Source organism: Hemicordylus capensis, chromosome 14 (genome assembly GCF_027244095.1).
Source record: "Hemicordylus capensis ecotype Gifberg chromosome 14, rHemCap1.1.pri, whole genome shotgun sequence".
NCBI lineage: Eukaryota > Metazoa > Chordata > Lepidosauria > Squamata > Cordylidae > Hemicordylus > Hemicordylus capensis.
Genome location: NC_069670.1, coordinates 1,033,122 through 1,053,055, shown reverse-complemented (window position 1 = coordinate 1,053,055; position 19,934 = coordinate 1,033,122). Strand labels below are relative to the sequence as shown.

At 45.8% G+C, this 19,934-nt stretch overlaps 2 long non-coding RNA genes across 2 annotated transcripts; one reads left to right on the top strand and one right to left on the bottom strand.

Annotated features, from left to right (window-relative positions):
* Positions 1 to 4,763: 4,763 nt before the first annotated feature.
* On the bottom strand, positions 4,764 to 11,680 carry LOC128337542 (uncharacterized). The gene is made up of 2 exons (XR_008312307.1): positions 7,993 to 11,680; positions 4,764 to 6,913 (listed from the first exon to the last, which is right to left on the bottom strand). It is a non-coding gene; the product is annotated as an uncharacterized LOC128337542 (long non-coding RNA).
* A 53-nt stretch (positions 11,681 to 11,733) lies between these two features.
* Positions 11,734 to 17,672, top strand: LOC128337543 (uncharacterized). The gene is made up of 2 exons (XR_008312308.1): positions 11,734 to 12,351; positions 12,955 to 17,672. It is a non-coding gene; the product is annotated as an uncharacterized LOC128337543 (long non-coding RNA).
* Positions 17,673 to 19,934: the final 2,262 nt, after the last annotated feature.

Sequence of the window (19,934 nt, the reverse complement as noted above, 5' to 3'; positions counted from 1 at the left end):
GGAGGTGGGGGGAGGAGGAGGTGTGGACAGGGCTGGGGTTCTCAGGATCTCCTGCAAGAGAGGGAAGGAAGCAGAGATCAGGAGATGGAGGAAGCCTCGGGGCCCTGATGGCTACGGCCTCCACTTTCCACTTGCCAAGCTGGGAAGTTCTTTGGGTGGGCCAGTGACCGAAACAAATGCGGGGGGGGGGGGGGCTGGATCGATGCTCTCTCTGCCACGATGCCCACATAACGCAGCTGCCATACGGAATCTGAGGCTTTGCCTCCCTAGGCCAAGCTCTGACCGGCATCCACTCCAAAGCAAAGGTCTCTTCCTTGGACAAGGAAGTGTGGCTAGGACCTGAAGGCCATGGCCCTCCTCCCTCCCTAGGTGGCTGGCAGAGGCCCCCCTGATAAGGCTGTGGGCTCCGTCAGGTACCTAGGAGGCCGGTGGCCTGTCCTCCTCCTGCCACTCATCCATCAGACGACCTTCTTCTTCCCATCGGGCTCCTTTGCCAAGAGCAAGAGATCCTCAAGGAGAGCTGCTGTGGAGATGTGGAGAAGCCCTGAGAAGGAGCCTGCACCATGCTGGTCCCCCACTCACCAGTCTGTTCCTTCTCCGGATCTTCAGGAAGCCTGCAGAGGAGAGCAGAGACGTATTCTCAGTCAGCAATCCCAGGGCCTGGGGGGTTTCCCAGTCATGCCAGGGGGTGCACATCTCCCCCTCTCCTCCTGGCTCAGATGCATCCAACTGGCAGTCCTTCTAGGTGGCCCTGCTCATTTTGGATGCGTCCAGAGTTGGGAATTCGATGGGGTTAGGAACGGACTGCATCAGGGGTACCTTTTGGCCCTGAGGACTGACCCGTCCCTCTCCAGAAGAGTTTTCCAAATCAGGTTTCATTTGGGGCGTGTGTGTTTGTTTTTGCCAAATAAGACAAGAAGCCAGTTTGGCTGGGATCAAATTCGGATTTGCTAGAATCATATCCATTGGCCTGTGTTTGGCCTCCTGAAGGCAGCCGGGTTCACCCAGTTGGGGACATGGGTGCCACACCTCCTGGGTTGGGGTCCTGCCTGAACCCCACCCACGCTTGAGGGGGACCCCCTCCTGAGCCAGAAACATCCAGAAGGGAAAGAAGAACCACTTACTTGACAACTTCTTCCTGTTGGGACCTGGAAGAAGAAGAAGGAAGAAGCAGGCTTAGGCACGATTCTTGGCAAGATGATGGGTGGGCTTCATGGGCAGCTGGAGATGTCAGCATCAAAGGGAGGCCAAAGGGTTTCTCCACAACCACCCCCCATGTGGGCCCTTAGTGGTCTCCCATAGTTCCTGGGCACTACTCGTGGTTCATGAGTCTAGGGCCTGCAAGCCAAGGAAGTACTGAGGAAACCACCCCACAAGGCAATCCTTGAGGGTTCCTGCATTTCAAGGAGAAGCTGCTTGTGGTCCATGCTGGAGGTGAAATGAAGAACAGAAGAACAGCCCTGCTGGATCAGGCCCATGGAGGCCCTTATAGCCCAGCATCCTGTTTCAAACAGTGGCCCACCGGATGCCTCTGGAAAGCCCACAGGCAGGGGGTGAGAGCTTGTCCTCTCTCCTGCTGTTGCTCCCCCGCAACTGGGATTGAGAGGCATCCAACCCAGAGAAGGTAAAACCAAGGAAGGACAGCTTTCACAACCAGTCCCAGGCAGCCCTTGGGTTGGGTCCCACCCCTGCCCCACCGCCAGGCCAGACTGTACCTGAAGCAGGCGAAGCAGCCACCCATTTCGGCAAAAGAAAGCAGGAGGACAAGACCAACTAACTGTCTCTTCTGACCAAGGCAAGGATGGCCAATGAGCCTCCTCCGGCGGAATCCCTGCAGAATTCCGTTAACTGCGGTGAGGTCACCAGATCCGCTACTGGCCACGCTGGCTTGTTGTGGTTTGAAATCCCGCCTTGGGATGCAGCTCCCAGTCCCCAAGCACCAGGGCAGGGTCAGCCCTTTCTGCCCTCCCTGCTCCCCACATGGCTTCCCCCTCTAATCACACACCCTGCAGCCCCTTGCTTGGAAATGCCTCTACAGTAAGGAAGCCCTCTTGTGTGTTTCTCTGTTTAATGGTTTGTCTTCACAAGATCCAAATGTCATGAAAGGAGACTGAGCAGCCCAGAATGCCACTGCAAGGGGCCAGAAACCAAGGGCTTCCTTGGAACAAGGGGTCCCGAGGAGGGACACCCACCCTTCTTTGCAAGGCTTAGGCTGTATTCAAGTAAGGCTGAGGCACCAGAGTCCTTTCAGACAAAAGAGAAGGGGGACCAAGCTGAGGGCCGCCAGCCATTGTGGGACTACAGCTCCCATCATCCACCCCAACTGCAATATGGAACAAAAGGAGTGGCTTCTCCAAGGTTGAAGGCAGAAGATACAGGGAGAGAACTTGGGTTCTTCTGCTCTCCCCAGAGTGGCCAAATCCCCCAGGGGAAGATCTTGCAGTGCTTACACATGTCGTCCCCCATTCAAATGCAGACCAGGGCAGCCCCTGCTTAACAAAGGGGACGACCCATGCTTGTGACCACAAGACCAGCTCTCCTCGTCTCTTCCCCTCGCCCATCTGCTTCATTTCTCCATTCCCTTTCCCACTCTCCCATGGAATCACGAAACTTAGCCACCTCTGGAGGTCTTTCCCCAGATCTCCTATGGTAGAAAGCCATAGGAATGCATAGAATTTCTGAATGACCAGCTTCTTGTCTCACAGGGGTGTGTGTGTCTGTGTGTATTTGTACAAAGATCCAGGGAGTAGGAAGGAGAACAGATAAGGCTGATGAGGGATTGCAATGAATCTTTATTGGTAGGGAAGGATTGAGTTGCCCTTCTCGATGATCAGCAGATGAGGCAGGAAAAATGAAATCAAGACCTCCCAAATGGAATCTAAATGGAGCAGATCTATAAGGAGAAGGTCCTCTGAAGCTGAGCGAATGTGGTGAGGTTCACTTGGCAAAATGGGAAGAAAGGCTCCGTGTCGATGTCGGTGGGAAATACGGACATAGCAGAGCATCCTTGGACACAAACTGGAGAAAGGCTATCAGAGAAAGGAAGTGAGGACCCAAAGATCCCCTCCACTGTGGACTGGCTGAGGATTTCTCAGGGGTTCTGACCCTGGTGGAGCCCAGGAAACAGCAGCTGGGAAGAATCCATGCCATGTCTACCAAACACCGTTATTCGCTGCAGATGATGCTATGGTCTGGATGTTCTTCCCAGAGCGGCTCCATCCCCTGAGGGGAATATCTTATGGTGCTCACACCTCAAGTCTCCCATTCATATGCAACCAGCACGGACCCTGCTTAGCTAAGGGGACCAGTCATGCTTGCTACCACAAGATCAGCTCTCCTCTCCTTTGTATATTGTATGGTATTTATGTATGTATTTGAGATGGAAAGTGGCGTTAAGACAAAAGCTACAATCTTATGGCCTTTCCCAGGAGGAGCTGATCAGGATGCGGTATGACCAAGCGATACGGGTCATCAAGCAGCGTGCATTTGATATAGAATTACAAGAAGAGTCAGCTAAACTGACCAGGGGGATTTGTATAGGTAATCAGTTTTCAAACGTAAAACCTGTGGAATACCTACCGGTAATCAGCTTCACAACGGCAAAATCCCAAAGAGCCAGGACCCTTGCACGGCTAAATGCAGTCCCCACCGCAGTTCTAGAGGGGACGTTCACGAAACGACCACACTCAGCCCGCCTCGGCCCTTCTGGCTCGGGAGACATAGAAACCACCGCACATCTTTGACTTTACTGCACATTTTACAAGCATATGCGAATCAATTATCCTTCTTCGTTTTTAATGGAATTTCCGGGCCAGCCCAATGACTTTTATTTAAATGATACGTGCTGTCAAGTTTTAAAGACACCGTGTCTTGGAACGTGGCCAAGTGTTGCTACGAAGTTCGTCAATTTTGTAAGGCTCACTCTTTGATATGATTGTTGGCTGTTGTTTGTTTATTTTTGCTGGTAAATGACCGAAACAAATCTCTCTATCCATCTCCCTTCCTTTGCAAGGATGGCCATGTGCAGTGATGGTAGGGTATGCCCAAGGAGCCCAAATCTACAGGTCACCCAGATGACTAGAATCCTAGAATGTGAGAGCTGGAAGGGACTCTTAAGATCTTCCAGTCTACCCACTGCATAGGGCTACAACATTGCGGGCAGATGCCTGTCCATCCTACGCTTGGATCCTGCGGGGAAGGGAAGCCCACCACTGCACCAGGCAGGCTGTTCCACTGGCCAACTCTTCTCCCCGTTAGCAACTTCCGAATGCCTGGCCTAAATCTGCTTCCTTCCTTCTCTTTTCAAGCCATAGGTGCTCATCCTGCTCTCAGGAGGAAGAGAGGACAAGTTCCCTCCCTCTTCTAGGAGAACCCCACTTCAGAGCTTAGAAGGTAGCCACTCCACTACTTCTCCAGGCACTTTCCCAGACAGCAGGCTTTGATGCGAGTTCGAATCTGCCCAAAAACACCGACGGGGAAAAGTGGAGCCAAGCCAATCACCAGCGTCTGTATTCGGTTAGTCAACTCTTTTCCTTCGTGTTACTCTTACCCGTCCTTCCCCCTCCCCCCTCCCCCTGTCCTTTCCATCTGTGTATGGAGCACTTAGATAGAGTTTTTAACAGGCAGGGAAGGAGGCTAAACGTTCTAGTCCTGGCAGGATGCCCATCTGCACGCTTTCCAAAGCGCTCAAGGCTTCCTGGTAATGTGAATTTGGTTCGTCACCTGGGTCTGCCTTTTTGCCAATCAAACAGACACAGTGGGAATCAATTAGAGACTTGGTTTATTGCTTCGCGATAGCAAGGTAGACAATGTAGCTCACGCATTGCATTGAATACAAATTGGTTATAGGTGCATCTTACATTTATACAGACAATCTGAATAATGCTGACATAGTATACGTGGCAGTAAAATGGTGGACTAAGTATCTAGTACGCATGCAAATGATTCATTGTTCATCTGGTGATCACTCCTTATTTGGTTACATCCTGTTTTATTAACTTGTCAGCAAAGAACAATGAGAATCTTGTGAGAACCAAGTTTCATAGATACATTTTAGTGGAGATAATGACATTGGCTGTGATGTCTCTGAGCTTGGCTGGGGTTACTTTAAGTTAGAATTAGGTTTTCTAAGCAAATTTGGAGATGCTTTGGTATTCTATGTAGAATGGAGTTACTTTGGTTTACTCAAACACATCAATTCCCCCCTGAAACAATTGGATCATCCTGAATCTTCAGGATGTCTTAATTAAAGTTTGTAAAGGTACAGCTGTATGTATGGGTCTTATACTATGGCAAGGTTTAAAGGTTCTCATAAACATTTGGTTTAAAGCTGTAATGCATTGTAAGCAGCAACATGTGATTATTAATACAAAGAAAATACAACCAGAATTATCTTCTTTGCCCATAAATCAATAGGCTTTCCATATTAGTTAAATGAAAGTTCTAACTGTTTGAAAATATTAACAGTAGCTCTTTCTAACACACAAACTCTTAATCTTGGAATATAGTTCTTGCCCATTGATGGAACTTTGTGTTTCGTGTGGCTAAAGGGTTTGGAACATATGTGGTTTTGGGATGCCTTAAACATTTGTGATGCATTAAGCATAGTTTTTAAAGAAATGGTATGTGCTATGGCAGGCACATTGCATACAATATTCTAGAGCTACAAACATAATTATATAATTCTATACATCACACACACATATCTTTAACCACCCATATCTGGCATGATTTGATATATATATATAAAGTTTTACACATAACAGCAAAGCGTACATATAAAGATCATACAACTTATAGCAGGCAACATTATTTTAAACCATCTTTATCCCAAATAAAGTATAAATAACAGCCTAGCAATGTGGAACCAGGTGCTTCTGGCAATTAATGGGTTATCACCTTGTGGAAAGCGATAGCAATGACAAGCCATGTCATTGATTAAATGCAAGTGTCTATAAAATTAGCAGGTAAAGCTTGGGCTAGCTTAATGTCTTAGAACACAAAAGGGACCAGTAACTTGGGGATAGGTGCAGACTTGCAGGTAAATGCTCTGGTTGAAACAATGAGATGATTGGCACAATATGTAAGTGAAACAAGTGAGGTCCATGTCCTTACAGCACAGGAGATAGCAAGGTTTTCAACATAATGATAGCACATAGTCACTACAAGAAAGTAATATAAGAAAGTGGTGCAAATCATCAACTCCCACCCCCCTTAGTGTCCTCTAAAGTCTGTCATGGCCAAAAAGGAAGCCATGGAGAGCTTTAGAATTCATGATCTAAAAGTCCTTGGTAAGGAAAAATATATTTTAGTCCTTCAGTTGAGAACCAAATGCTCTTGTAAAATGTTGCAGGATTTTGGCTGTCCTGATCAGTGTTGTTTTGGCTTGTTTGGCTAGTGTCCACAGACAAGCTCAAATGTTCATGTGTTTGGGAGCCTTGACTCCCTCCCCTTGTGGGAAATCTGAAATAGTGTCTTTGGCAGAATTTGAAATAGTGTCCTCGGCGAGGTATCTTACCCAGGTAGGATGGTTCCAGGGCTTCACAGCTTGGGGAAATGCTGTTGCATGTATGACTCCAGAGAAAAGTGAACAAATTGGCTTGCTTGTTTGTTGTCTATTCCTCTCCTACAGCACTTAGGAGCAGGAAGATGAACTGTGCATTAGGCCCTCTTCTTTGAACACAGGACAGGGTAGCAGATGAACGTCCTGTCACCATTGGGTTGGACTGGAAATGCAGATAGGGACTGCTCTCGGGTAGCTGCTGCTGCTGCTGATGGTTAGTTTTCCTGGGTCAGTGTGGAGACTCCCTTGGGATCACGTTCTGGCAATGGATCCAGGTATTCCTTCAATCTAGGGAGGACCAATTATTCTTGGAAAGACAATTCAAGGCACTGTTGGTTGCAAACCTGTTTACTTGAGAGAAAGACAGGCAAGTGAGTTGCTAATTCCCTCCCCCCCATGTAGGGACAGCATCCTGAGACTAAGTCTCTGGGTGCCAACTGTTAGCACAAAAGGAAAAGTCAAGTTTTCAAGGCAAATAATACAAAGGATGGATAAAACCTGAGGCTATTTTCAATTAGGTCTTTTGGCATTTTTTCTCCCCCCCCCCAATTTATATTTTTGTTTCCCTGTTTGCCTTGGACCCCCCTTTCCCTGAAGATCAGAACAGGGGATGATGTCTTCATTTAAGGCTTGGTGGCTTGTGTTGTAAACAGCAATCCTGGGCAAAAGCAAGGCAATAAAGTCAAAAAGAAAAAGGCATTCACATTTTTCACCTCCCTTGTGAGTTTGGGGTTTAGAGGAGGCATTAAAGCCTTTCAGGTCAAGCATAGTCACTGCTAACAAAGTCCAGTTTCCATGTGGCATCTCACATTCTCTTCTGTATCCTGTTCTTCCTCCTTACAACAACCCTGTGAGGCAGGCCAATCATTTGAGTTGTAGGCTCTGTGTCGCCCAGCAAGTGTCTTGGCTGAATGAGGATTTGGACTCGGGTTTTCCCGGTCTTAGTCCAGAACTCTAACCACTGCACTACGTTGGCTGACAATCATACTTACAGTCCTTTGTCAGGGCAATCAATCTCCATCCAGTATAACTGACTTCATCGTCAGTAACGTGTAGATAGTTGTGGTGTCCCCGTTCTCCATCTTTAGCCTCATAATTAACCAGTCACTGATGGATTCAAGTTTGGGTTTGACATTTCTGTAAAGTTTGCTGGTCAATGACCGAATAAACTTATAACTAACTTTCTGTAAAGCGAAAACAACCTCTCGAGACAAGGAAAAAGATAGCCCACGGTCAATCCCTGCCCTCTGTTTACCCACAGCTTGGGCATTACCTGACTTGGTATGTCCAGTGAGATACTATACCTTGGTAAAGTAGGATTGTTTACTACACAAATTACACAGGCTGTTGCCACATGTTCTGCAAAAGGGTACATCCAAGAGGCACAAAAAGAGCAGCAGTTTTAACTGCAGCATCTGCCATCCACTTACCCTTTGTCACTGGGTCATTTTCCTCTGGTGACCTCTGGTATGGATGACTGCAACCTCTTCTAGTAGTGTAACAGCAGTCTAGAGTTCTGATATCTGTGTCCCATATTTTACTTCCTTGTTTCCCACTGTTAAAAATCTTCTTTCTTTCCAAGTGGCTCCATGAGTTGTGTAAAAATTACCTTGAAGGTGATGAGCTCTGCAAGCTGTGCTGAGATACCTGGAGAAAGAGCATGGTCAGTCGCTTCTCCATGGCCAGCTTACGTTGTCCATCTTACATGAAGCTGCCTCCATCTGTGTACAATTCATCTTTAAGATCAGGATGGCTTGGCATAGATGCAGTCCACAGCTTGCAAGCAATCATGTTCTTGGTCTTCTGTAGACTCAAAAGGAAGTAAGTTAGCTGGATTAAGAACAAAAGTAGTAGCCATGGAAACCCCAGGATTCCTCACCAAAGTCACATGATATTTGGTCATGTGTGGGGGAGTAGGAGGTCAGCCATCTATTGCCCCAGACTAATCCCCTTTTAGCTGGGAAGAACCGATGAGTAAGGGTTTGGGGTTTGACATCTTTGTAGGGTAACAATATCCTCTTGGGGGGGGGGAACCTGTATAAGAAGGAAACAGTCCATGCCCCCAGGCAGAATACTATACCTTGATGACATAGGACTTCTGGACGGGGCCTAATGTCTCATGAAGCAAATTAAAGTGTCCCTTTTTCACAGGCCTCTTTAGTAAAAGGTAAAAATTGTCCATAATCTTGCAGAGGGGTAAAACTTGTGATAATAAAGTCAAGTCTCTCATCAGGAGCTGTGAAAACAGGGTATGGGTTTCACAGTAACACACAAAGCTTGATCCTGTCAAACTGGGAAGTCTTCTAGGTAAAATGCAAATTGGTACTTTGGAACTCCCTTCCACTTGCAGGAGTGGCAAAACAAAATTCCTTTCATCAAATTGCATATCTGGGATCTGGAATTTTTAGATTCAGCTGCTGTGAAGGCAAAGTAGGGCTGGTGGATGAGTCAAATTTTAAAATTTAAACCTTAGACCATTGGTAGCTCTCAGTTTACATCAATTTCAGCTAGCAGAAATATTGCATAGATTTTGCAAAAACATTACACTAATACAATTAGACTAATTTATCTTAAAATCCATTTTTCCTTCTCACCCACAATTAACTGGCTTTTCAGAGAACCTGCAAACTGCTTTTCAGAGAACCTCTTGAGTTCACAGAAATAGGTAAGATAAGATAGACCATTGTCAAGGAAATCAGTAAACATAACATATAAAGGCTTATGATACTCAGTAGTGGCAGAAATATCACATCACAATTAGCTTGATAGAAGAATGAATGAAATAATAACTGCTAATTTTGGAATTCAATGTCAGAGCAAGTTTGGTCTGGAACAGTTTACAGAAAAACAACAACATGTCACTAGAATAAATACATTCACAATACAACAGAATAAACAGAATAAATACAACTGAAACCTCATCTTCACAGAGATGAGCTATAAGATTGATGCAGGGTTGAATCAGAACCAGAGCTTTGGGCTCCCTGTTCAGAAACATGCACACACACACACACACACACACACACACACACAGGCTCGTCTTGTGTATTTCACAGAACAAAGGACTAAACAAAGAAAACTTCATATGAATCCCAAAGAATTTTATAGCATTTTAAATATGTCAGCCATAAACTCAGTTAAGAAAGTAGTTTAAACAGAACAACCTTATCACAGTTATCCTAAGAAACAATCTGTATATTATATCAATCTGTATATAATATGTACCCATATTACCTTTCCACATCACACTTACATTTTCCAACTTACTGGTTCCTTTCATTCAATTTTCTTTTTTGTTTAACAACCTTTCAACCAAAATCCTCTCATGTCTCTTCTAGTTTCTTTTTCTTTTTCCTTCCTTTCCCCCTGCAATTCTCTGCATAAAACTTCAACATGTGCATTCCTTCAACTTCCATTTTCTTTCCTCTTTTCCAACTCAAGCAGTTGAAAAGAGAAGAATAAAAAAAAGAGAGAGAGAGAGAACAAAAGCAGCCTTTTGTTCAGAGAAACTTTTGCAGCTAGAACAGTGTTATCTTTTGGCTTGGTTACAACAGGACAGTGGCAGAGACTGTTTGCAGACTGTTTGCAACACACGGGCAAAGCTTGGAAGCAACTTGGAAACAGAACACAGAGAGAGAAATGATTTTTGCAAAAGACAATCATTCTTCCTCCCTTAACACTTATAAAACAGAGGCAAGTGCAAAAGGATGTTATTTTCGGAGTCAGGAGGCCTTTGACTCGAGTTCATAGTGGCCAAACTTTCATACAAAGGCATTTCAAAACATGTTTTCTAAGAGCACTCTTTGCTCCCATGATAATCACCCAATTTTTCAACACACACTCCAAAGGTGTACATGAAATCCATTCAGATTTTGTGTACTTGCTATTGGCCACCAAGTCTCAAATGAAGACATCATCCCCTGTTCTGATCTTCAGGGAAAGGGGAGCCCAAGGCAAACAGGGAAACAAAAATATAAATTGGAAAAAGAAAAAAAATGCCAAAAGACCAAATTGAAAATAGCCTCAGGTTTTATCCATCCCTTGTATTATTTGCCTTGAAAACTTGACTTTTCCTTTTGTGCTAACGGTTGGTAGCTTAGTAATTGGGGACTCTAACCCACACCAGGGGACTCTAACCCCTCTTGTTTAAGTCTACTTACCCGCTCTGGAGCATCCAGCGTCCTTCCTCTCAGCGCGCTTTCTGGGGACTCTAACCCCTCTTTTGCCTTAGTTCTCCGATTTCTGGCCCCTAGTTGTGGAAGGTCCCGGCGCGACGGTAGAGCTTTGCCCACTACTCAACAAAGGTGAGCTGCCGGCTGGGCTGGTTAGTCTATCCGTCGCCGGGGGCCTCTCCACCCAGTGGGGGTTGCCTACGCTCGTGTAAGGAACGTGGCCCCGATCCGAGTCACGGCACCAATTTGCTATACCATCCAAATGGTTCTTTTACTGGGTCAGCGAGCCAAAGAACATCACCAGCGGAGAAGTTTAAAAGGCTTTATTATTTGCTCTGCAGAAGCAAAGGTTCTGGTCGGCCATTGCCTAAATTCCAGAACCCCGAGCATCATTTACAACAGACTTTTATACTTTACAGATCACGTAGGCAAGTAATTACATGATGATGACATTATCTCACTTGTAGGTAAATAATAACAATAGAAATTGCTGAGGAGATTCCGATGATAACGGTTGAGCTACAGAGGAAGTCTCAGAGATAACAGTTGGGGCTAGAGAGGAAATTCCAGAGATAACCTTTTATTAAGTTCTTATCATATAGTGTGTTTTAAACCTCTCAGTAAGAAATTGGTTTTCTGAGTATATCAACCCCAGGCGCTCAACGCGCAGCTCAGCGGCAGAGCGGGCAACGTTGAGAGATTAACAGAGCAGCTTTGCTTGGGTGCAGAGTCCCTCCGTGTCACCGGCCGTTTGCCTCCCCGATCCTACCTCAGCGGCCGAAAGACCATCCGAGCGGACGGAGCGAGAGGGCCTCAGTTTGTTCCCGCCACTGAGCGGTGAAAAACGGGCCTTGCTAAGGAGGGAGCATTCTGCTGCTTTACCTCCTGTCTCTTTCTTTAGTTCAGTTCCTTTGTGTTCCATATATATATATATATATATATATATATATATATATATATATATATATATATATACACACACACACACAAAACAAAACAAAAACCCAAACCTCAACAGACGGTGGTGAGATCTGATCAACGTATGGGGGGTGCAGGGACCTCTGAGAGGAATGTTTCTGTGGCGATTCCTAAACAGGTCCCGCCCGAGTGGCAAGCAGGGCTAAAGAGTGCCATAGTAGATACTGTCTACCAATTAAAGCCACTAAAGCAGTTAGAAAAGCTATTTCAGGGCATTCTCCAGAACTTTCAGGGGAATCAGCTTGAAGTGGCTGTGAAGAGCGTTTTGAGAGGCTCCCTGTTGCCAACGCCCCACCAACCTCTGAGGAGATTAGGCGGATTGGCGAGCTGGCTAGCAACCTGAGCGGCAGGGCAGCGAGGCCATCACAGGCATCTCCTGCCCTTCCTAAGATGGCGACGGTTGCGAAGAATCCCTCCATTTTACCTGAAGGAGCTGGTAATGTAAAAGGGAGACAGTCTCTAAAAGGGCGGGAAAAGCCTAGGACTGTGATGATGGTGTTTGGCCAGCAGGGGGAGTCTGCTGCAGAGACGGGGCCTCAAGAAGCCTCCAGTTCTAACTCTGCTGTTCTACCGAAGTCTGTGCCGCCACCTGAGTAGCAAGCATGGTTTCGCAATGCAGTCATTGGCACCATCTACCAGGTTAGGCCCCCTAAGAGGAGTAAGAGATCCACAAAGGGGAGAAGGCATCAATCACCCAGTGGGAGCTCCTCACCTACCGAGTTGGGCAGTCCTTCTCCCAAGAAGGCCAAAAGCAAACTTCTCCATAGTGAGCTGGGCAAGTTGGCTGGCATTCCTCTGATGCTGCCGATCAGACTCTGGGGACCCTAGGGGTTTACTTGCACCTTAAGAATAATAATAATTTTTTTTTTAAAAAAATCATTGCAAACTCAGAGGGCCTAATCTGCCTTCTGACCCTGAAGACCCAGTTAATGCAGGGGGAGGTTTCCATCCGGACCCAATGGTCTGGAGGGGAGGACACCGGTGATGCCTCGGTGTCACAACGCCTCCTTGTGGCAGAGGACTTCAGCCCACTGATGTCCAGAATTGTTATACCAATGGGACGGAGGCTGGGCAGAGTCCTGACTCTTGCGCCCAAGGGGACTTGGTCTTTCTTAGAGCACACCCCAAGGACAGGCTGATGCCCATGCCAGAGTTGTTTGTGGATGTAGTCAAACAGGAATGGTTGACACCAGCTTTCAACTACTAGGCTATGTCCATGGCTAACAAACTTTGTCTTTTCAGCAGACCACTACAGATATGTGGAGGACACCAAATGCGGATGCCCTCATTTCGCAAGTGGTGTCGGATTCCCTGGTATCTCGAGAGGGTGAGTTTTTTTCTAAAAGACAAGAAGGCCGAGCTGTCATTTAATTGTGTCATGAGAACGTGTCCCTGGTTGTCCGTGCGACAGCGGCAGCATCCAGGGCAGCCCATGACTCCTTATTATAGGTGGTCAGTCTTATTATAGGTGGTCAATCTTCTGAGTGATCCTCCAGGGGACCCAGTTAAGATGTGACGGCAACTATTAAAGATCCAGAAGGCGCAGGTCCTTATGGCCGATGCCACTCTTGACACGATGAGATTCTCAGCGCAAGTGGTGGTTTCATCATTTGTTGGCATATGCCACCTGTGACTCAAAGGGGGACAGTTGGTTCTACCTCTAGGCTTAACCTCGCTACCGTCTCTTACGACGGCAAGAAGCTTTTTGGTGAGTCTGCCCTACAAGACATTCTTGTAGAATCGTCTGATAAGTGAAAGACGATGCCTTCAACCAATAAAAAGACTGATAAACAGCATTTCAAAAGGCCCTTCCAATACAATCGGCCCTTTCATAGCTTCTGGCCCTTCAGGGGCCGGGACAGAGATACAAAATTCCAGAGGGAATCGTCAGAGAGCACCCTTTAGAGGGTTTAGTACCTACAAACGGCAAGCTGTTCAGTCAAAAGCTACTACAATGACTTGAAGCAGGGAGACCTGCTCTCTTTTTTCGACTTAAAAGAGGCGTACCTACATATTCCTATCCATCCAAAGAGCAGGCGGTTTCTACGTTTCAAGTCGATTTACAGTGCAGGCTCTGCTGTTCGGCCTGGCATCCGCACCCAGGGTCTTCACCACGGCCCTGGCACCAGTCATGGCCCACCTGAGACTTTGAAGGGTCCACGTTTTTGCGTATTTAGACAATTTTCTCATGAAATCAAGCTCTCCAGAAGCAGCAGCAGTCGACCTAGCAGTAACTCTATCCACCCTGGAACAACACGGGTTCCTCATAAACAAAAAGAAAAGCTACCTGACGCCCACTCACAGGATTCAACATCTGAGAATGGTCATAGATACCTTGCAAGGGCTCCTTTTTCTACCAAGGGTAAGAATCCATACACTCATATCAAAAGCATGTCTGGCCTCCCAGTTATGGGAGGGCCCAGTACCCAGTAGGGCTAATGGTCTCCATGCTGGAGGCAGTTGCTTGGGCGAGGTTCCACCTCAGGGAGTTGCAGTGGTTCCTCCTGACGTTCCAATCTTTCATTTCCAGAAGAAAGAACATGATGGTCCATATGCCGTCCAGGGTCAGGTTATTGCTTCGGGGGTGGAAGTCCCCACAGGACTTGTCCAGAAGGAAGAGATTCTTAAGGTTCCCGAGAATGATCGTGACGACGGACGCCAGCAACAGAGGTTTGGGAGCTCATTGTCTCCAATTCTCGGTCCAAGGGAAAGGAAGTCAGGAAGAAAAGAAACACTCAGTAAATTGGCTGGAGCTGCGAGCCATCAGCCTAGCACTCTTACATCTCCGTTCTCAAGTGTCAGACCGGGATGTCCTGATAAGCCGGACAATACAACAACAAAGGCCCACGTCAACAGGCAGGGCGCTACGAGGTCCAGGTCCCTGTATCAGGAATCGATCCTTCTGATGAGTTGGGCAGAACGCCATCTGAAATCCATCGCAGCCCAACATGTGAAAGGGGACCTCAACGCAGTTGCTGATTGACTCAGCAGAGAGGATCTACTCCCAGGAGAATGGGCATTGAACATTCAAGTTTTCGAACAACTGACATGCAGGTGGGAGTCCCCAGTGGTAAATCTGTTTGCAACACCTCTCAACGCAAGCTAAACAGGTACATCATCAGGTTCCACTGCCGGTCGGCGGTGGGGACAGATGCCCTCTCCTGACAAATGTCCAAGGGGCGTACTGTAGGCCTTTCAGAGTTTTATAGAGTAATAAGAACTAAGATGGACCTTTCCCCAGCAAGATATCTGTCGACAATCACTTTTTCTAAGTTTTGATGGATATTTACAAGAGTAAGGGTTAACTCCTTTCCATCTGCACTTCTAGCCGTGAGGTTTCAGGGTGTGCCTTTAGAAGAACGACACTGTAGTTGTGGGTCAGGAGATACAGAAACTGTTGCACATATTCTTCTCCATTGTAAATTCCATTTATATCCAAGGCACGTATTATTGCTCCTTTAATATGTAAACTGGTAGATCAATCCAATGATAATCTCAGATAAAGATGCTACAATCTCTATTTCTGTAGCTAAGTTTAGTTATATTGCTTTTAAGAGGTATAATGGGACATTATCCTAATTCTAAACTTTGTGTATGTGTGTATATATATATATATATATATATATATATATATATATATATACTCACACACACATACATTTTAATATTTATTAGTTTTTATTCTCTGTTTGGTCAACGACTGTAAATAAAATGACAACACAATACAAATGGTCCCCTGTCTCCAAAAGGCTCACAATTTAAAAGAAACATAAGGCAGTTAACAGCAACAGTCACTGGAGGGATGCTGTGCTGGGGCTGGATAAGGCCAGTTGCTCTCCCACTACAAAATACAAGAGAATCACCACTTTAAAAAGGGGTCTCTTTGCTCTCTCTCTAGGGGACTAACTTTACTCCCATTTGGCTGAGAAGTGGCCTTTCGTAAGCCCTTTCCTCACCTTGCCCCACAGCCTGCCTTCTGCCTTTCTTCAGGGATTCCCCGCACTCTTTTTGCCCCCCTTTCCTTGCAGAAATCCCCTTCCTGGCCTTCTTGGAAATGCAGCTGGGCAGGCCAAGCCCGGAGCTGGACACAAGTGCCTGGACAGGCCAGATCCGGGAGCCCGGTGAGCCTTGCCTGCTCTCTGCAGCCTCTCTGGCCCTCCCGCCCTGCCCCGCCCTGCTGCAGTGGGCCCGGAAGTCAGTGGCTGCCTGCTGGGCGGGAGGAGCAGCCCACAGGCCCTGACAGCCGCCTCCTGGGCACTGCCCTCCGTAGCCCAGCAGAGCAGCCGGCCTGCTGGAGATCAGCTGCCAGGGCTGCCGTGTCTGCTCCGGGGAAGGGAGCCAAACTCCTCCCAGTCCCCTGCTGCTGCCCCAGGGCTCATCCCAGCACAGGGGACATCGGGACATAGGAAGCTGCCTTCTTCCAAGTCGGACTCTTGGTCCATCCAGCTCACTATTGTCTACCCAGACTGGCAGCAGCTTAATCGAGGTTTCCAACAGGAGATGCTGCCAGAGAGGGGACTTGGAGCCTTCTGCATGCAAGCCTGCAGGTGAGTTCTCCCCATCCCCTAAGTAGACCATACTGAGCTAGATGGACCGATAGGCAGACTCGGTATATGGTTGCAGGGCTTGGTCCTTTTCCGGGGTGGGTGGGTGGTGGGTTTGTTTGGGAAGATTTTCCTGGATGAGCCCCCGGAATGAACCTTTCTGCTCAAGCAGCTGGCTGAATAGAAGAGAGCCCCTCGTGGCGCAGTTGTAAAACTGCCACCCTGTAACCAGAAGGTTACAAGTTTGATCCTGACCAGGGGCTCAAGGTTGACTCAGCCTTCCATCCTTCTGAGGTTGGTAAAATGAGTACCCAGAATGTTGGGGGCAATATGCTAAAATCATTGTAAACTGCTTAGAGAGCTCCGGCTATAGAGCGGTATATAAATGTAAGTGCTATTGCTATTGATATTGCTAAGAGGCAGTAACATCAAAACCGATGCAGAGACGGCCTCGCAATTAATCTATCCACCTTTTCTTTCCTAACTAATCTCTGAGAGGACTGTAGTTGGGAGTGTGCAAGATGCAAGATCCTTCGTATTTTTTCACTTCATTTTCTTTGAACCTCCTACTGCCTTTCTTAGAACCAATTATAGAATGATTTGCAGTGCTAAGAAGGGGGCTGGTGGAAGACGGTGCTTGACCGATGGAGATGCCGTATGGATGTTTTTTCTACTTTTTTGTTGCAGAGTCTAAAGCTCACATTTTAATTAGCTCAGATTTCAGCTAGAAGATTGTAATTTATACTTTGAACTCTGACTTAGTCACTGTCTTGGCATTCCGGTGTTAACAAGATGCTGTGATGTTCGAATCCTGCTTGGATGTTGTTGTCTCCCCCCCCCCACTTGTGGGTAAGGAAACCTTAGCTGTGTCTTAAAATGATGAGAGAGTTTCCAGCCAGTTATTTTACCATAATCTTACCCCTTGTTATTGTCTACTTTGTACTTTTATATCTTTGTATATATGGTTTTGGATACCACTCATGGATATACAACAAACTGTAATCTTACTGGCATGTTAGAGCTGAGAATTTTAAATATGGCTCTGCGCTATTAAGAAAAATTCACTTCAAATTTGGTGTTTTTGGGGTGGTCAGCATCCTCTTTCTTCATGAGCAACTCCTTTATATAACATTTCAACATATTGATACTTGGGGGAGCCAGAAGTGAGGTTCAAAAACTGTTCCTCCATTCTTTATATGTTTGTTTCCTATACATATATTCCCTCACATACCAGATTTCAGTTTTATTCTGTCTTTTTTGGTTTTCAAAGGGACCTTCACAGCTGAGAGCTGAAATGTTTTTCTCTCTGCATTTTTTGCATTTTCATTACGTCCTTATAGATTTTCTTGCTGTGTTTTAGTAGAGAGGAGAACCAAACAAGAAATGATAATAAAGAAGCGTGAAGACTTTGCTGCATGATTTGGCGCTGAGCTTTATACTTTGGCAGGCTGTTGTTCTGTTTTGAGGGACCCCTCTAAGTACTCTGTTTGAGATTCATTAATCATATTTTTATACTATTATAAAAACAATACTATTTATTGTTTTTATATTACTTTGGAGTTGAGAACTCATCCTCTTTCTGTTTATGTACAAAACTAATGTAAGTTTTTAATGGATATAATATATTAATAATATTGATTATTAATATGTTTAATGATACCTTTGAGTCAGCAGGTACGGGAGGGGACCTTCATTATGGAAATGCTGCGTGCCTCAGCATTAATCTTAATCTTCATGGATATAGCTTCCTCCTGTAAGGCCTGTAATTTTATTGTTGGTAGAATGAGTTTTATATTAACATTTCTTATTTCATATATACAGGTGAAACTTGGAAAATTAGAATATCGTGCAAAAGTCCATTAATTTCAGTAATGCAAATCAAAAGGTGAAACTGATATATGAGACAGATGCACTACATGCAAAGCGAGATAAGTCAAGCCTTAATTTGTTATAATTGTGATGATCATGGCGTACAGCTAATGAAAACCCCAAATCCATAATCTCAGAAAATTAGAATATTACATGGAACCAAGAAGACAAGGATTGTAGAATAGAACAATATTGGACCTCTGAAAAGTATAAGCATGCATATGTATTCAGTACTTGGTTTGGGCCCCTTTTGCAGCAATTACTGCCTCAATGCGGCGTGGCATGGATGCTATCAGCCTGTGGCACTGATGAGGTATTATGGAAGACCAGGATGCTTCATTAGCGGCCTTCAGCTCTTCTGCATTGTTTGGTCTCATGTCTCTCATCCTTCTCTTGGCAATGCCCCATAGATTCTCTATGGGGTCAGGTCAGGCAAGTTTGATGGCCAATCAAGCACAATACACTGTATACTTTTCAGAGGTCCGATATTGCTCTATTCTACAATCCTTGTCTTCTTGGTTCCATGTGATATTCTAATTTTCTGAGATTGTGGATTTGGGGTTTTCATGAGCTGTAAGCCATGATCATCACAATTATAACAAATTAAGGCTTGACTTATCTCGCTTTGCATGTAATGCATCTGTCTCATATATCAGTTTCACCTTTTGATTTGCATTACTGAAATTAATAGACTTTTGCACGATATTCTAATTTTCCGAGTTTCACCTGTATATATATAATTTTTATCTTAGTATCTTGCACCATAAACTCTAAAAATAAAATAAAAATGAAACTACAGAGCAGGGAATTTTGACTCCAGCTGATTCTTTATTAATCCAGTGAACAGTAAAGAGGTTTATAATACCAAGTCTTATTTACAAAAAGAAGAGGTTTAGGACTCATTCCTATACGACCTTTAAAATTGAATCTGATAGGGATTCCCCTTTACAATTAATGGGCATTCCCTAGATTAAATGGGGGTGGGGACGGAATAAAAGATAGTGTTTTCCTTTAAAATCCAGATGTCGGAGGTGACAAGGATGGCAGCAGGGGCTTTTTGGTTCAAAAAGAGAAAAGGATCTTTAGCCTTTCCTCATTGGGAAGGTGCTGCAGCTCCTCCTGGATCTCTTGGGATGCTTTTTCCCCAGACATTTTTCATGCTCTATGATGTCTTTCCCGCCCCCTCCCTGCCTGCCCTGTTTTTTGAGATGGGACCATTAGAACAGGGGATTTGTACACAGGGAAGGATTCAGTCCTGTGATTCTGCCCAGACAGACCCTTCATTCTGAAATGGGATGGAGATATTCAGCATCATCCATTTCTCCATCCTTCCTCTCCTCATGTGATCCAGAGCACCATGTGGGTGCAGTTTGGAAGACAGGCACAGAAGTCCATCGGGCTCAGCATTGTCTACAGAAGGGCTGCTGCACAACTGAAGCCTTCCTGTTGGTTGTGGACTATAACCCCCAGCATCTCCGGACACATCAGCCAATGGTCACGGATGATGGGAGTTGTAGGCCAACCTCCGCAGATCTGGGTGAGGTCTGGCCAACCTCTGCAGGTTTTAAGCCGGAAGAGGCCAGAAGGACCCCTTGTAAACCAAACTGGATCCCCAAAGGAGAGGGATGGGTTAGAAGTGATGGAGAGCAAGATTAGAGCTGCTTCAAGGTGCTCCTACCGACCTGTAGTATTTCCAATGCTCCTACCCATGTCTTAGAGGAAATTGGATTCCAAGCTGCACAGACAGAAAGAGATGTTTCCCCTTCCAATGCCCATACTGCAACCTTAGATTAGAGGGGTCCTTCTTTA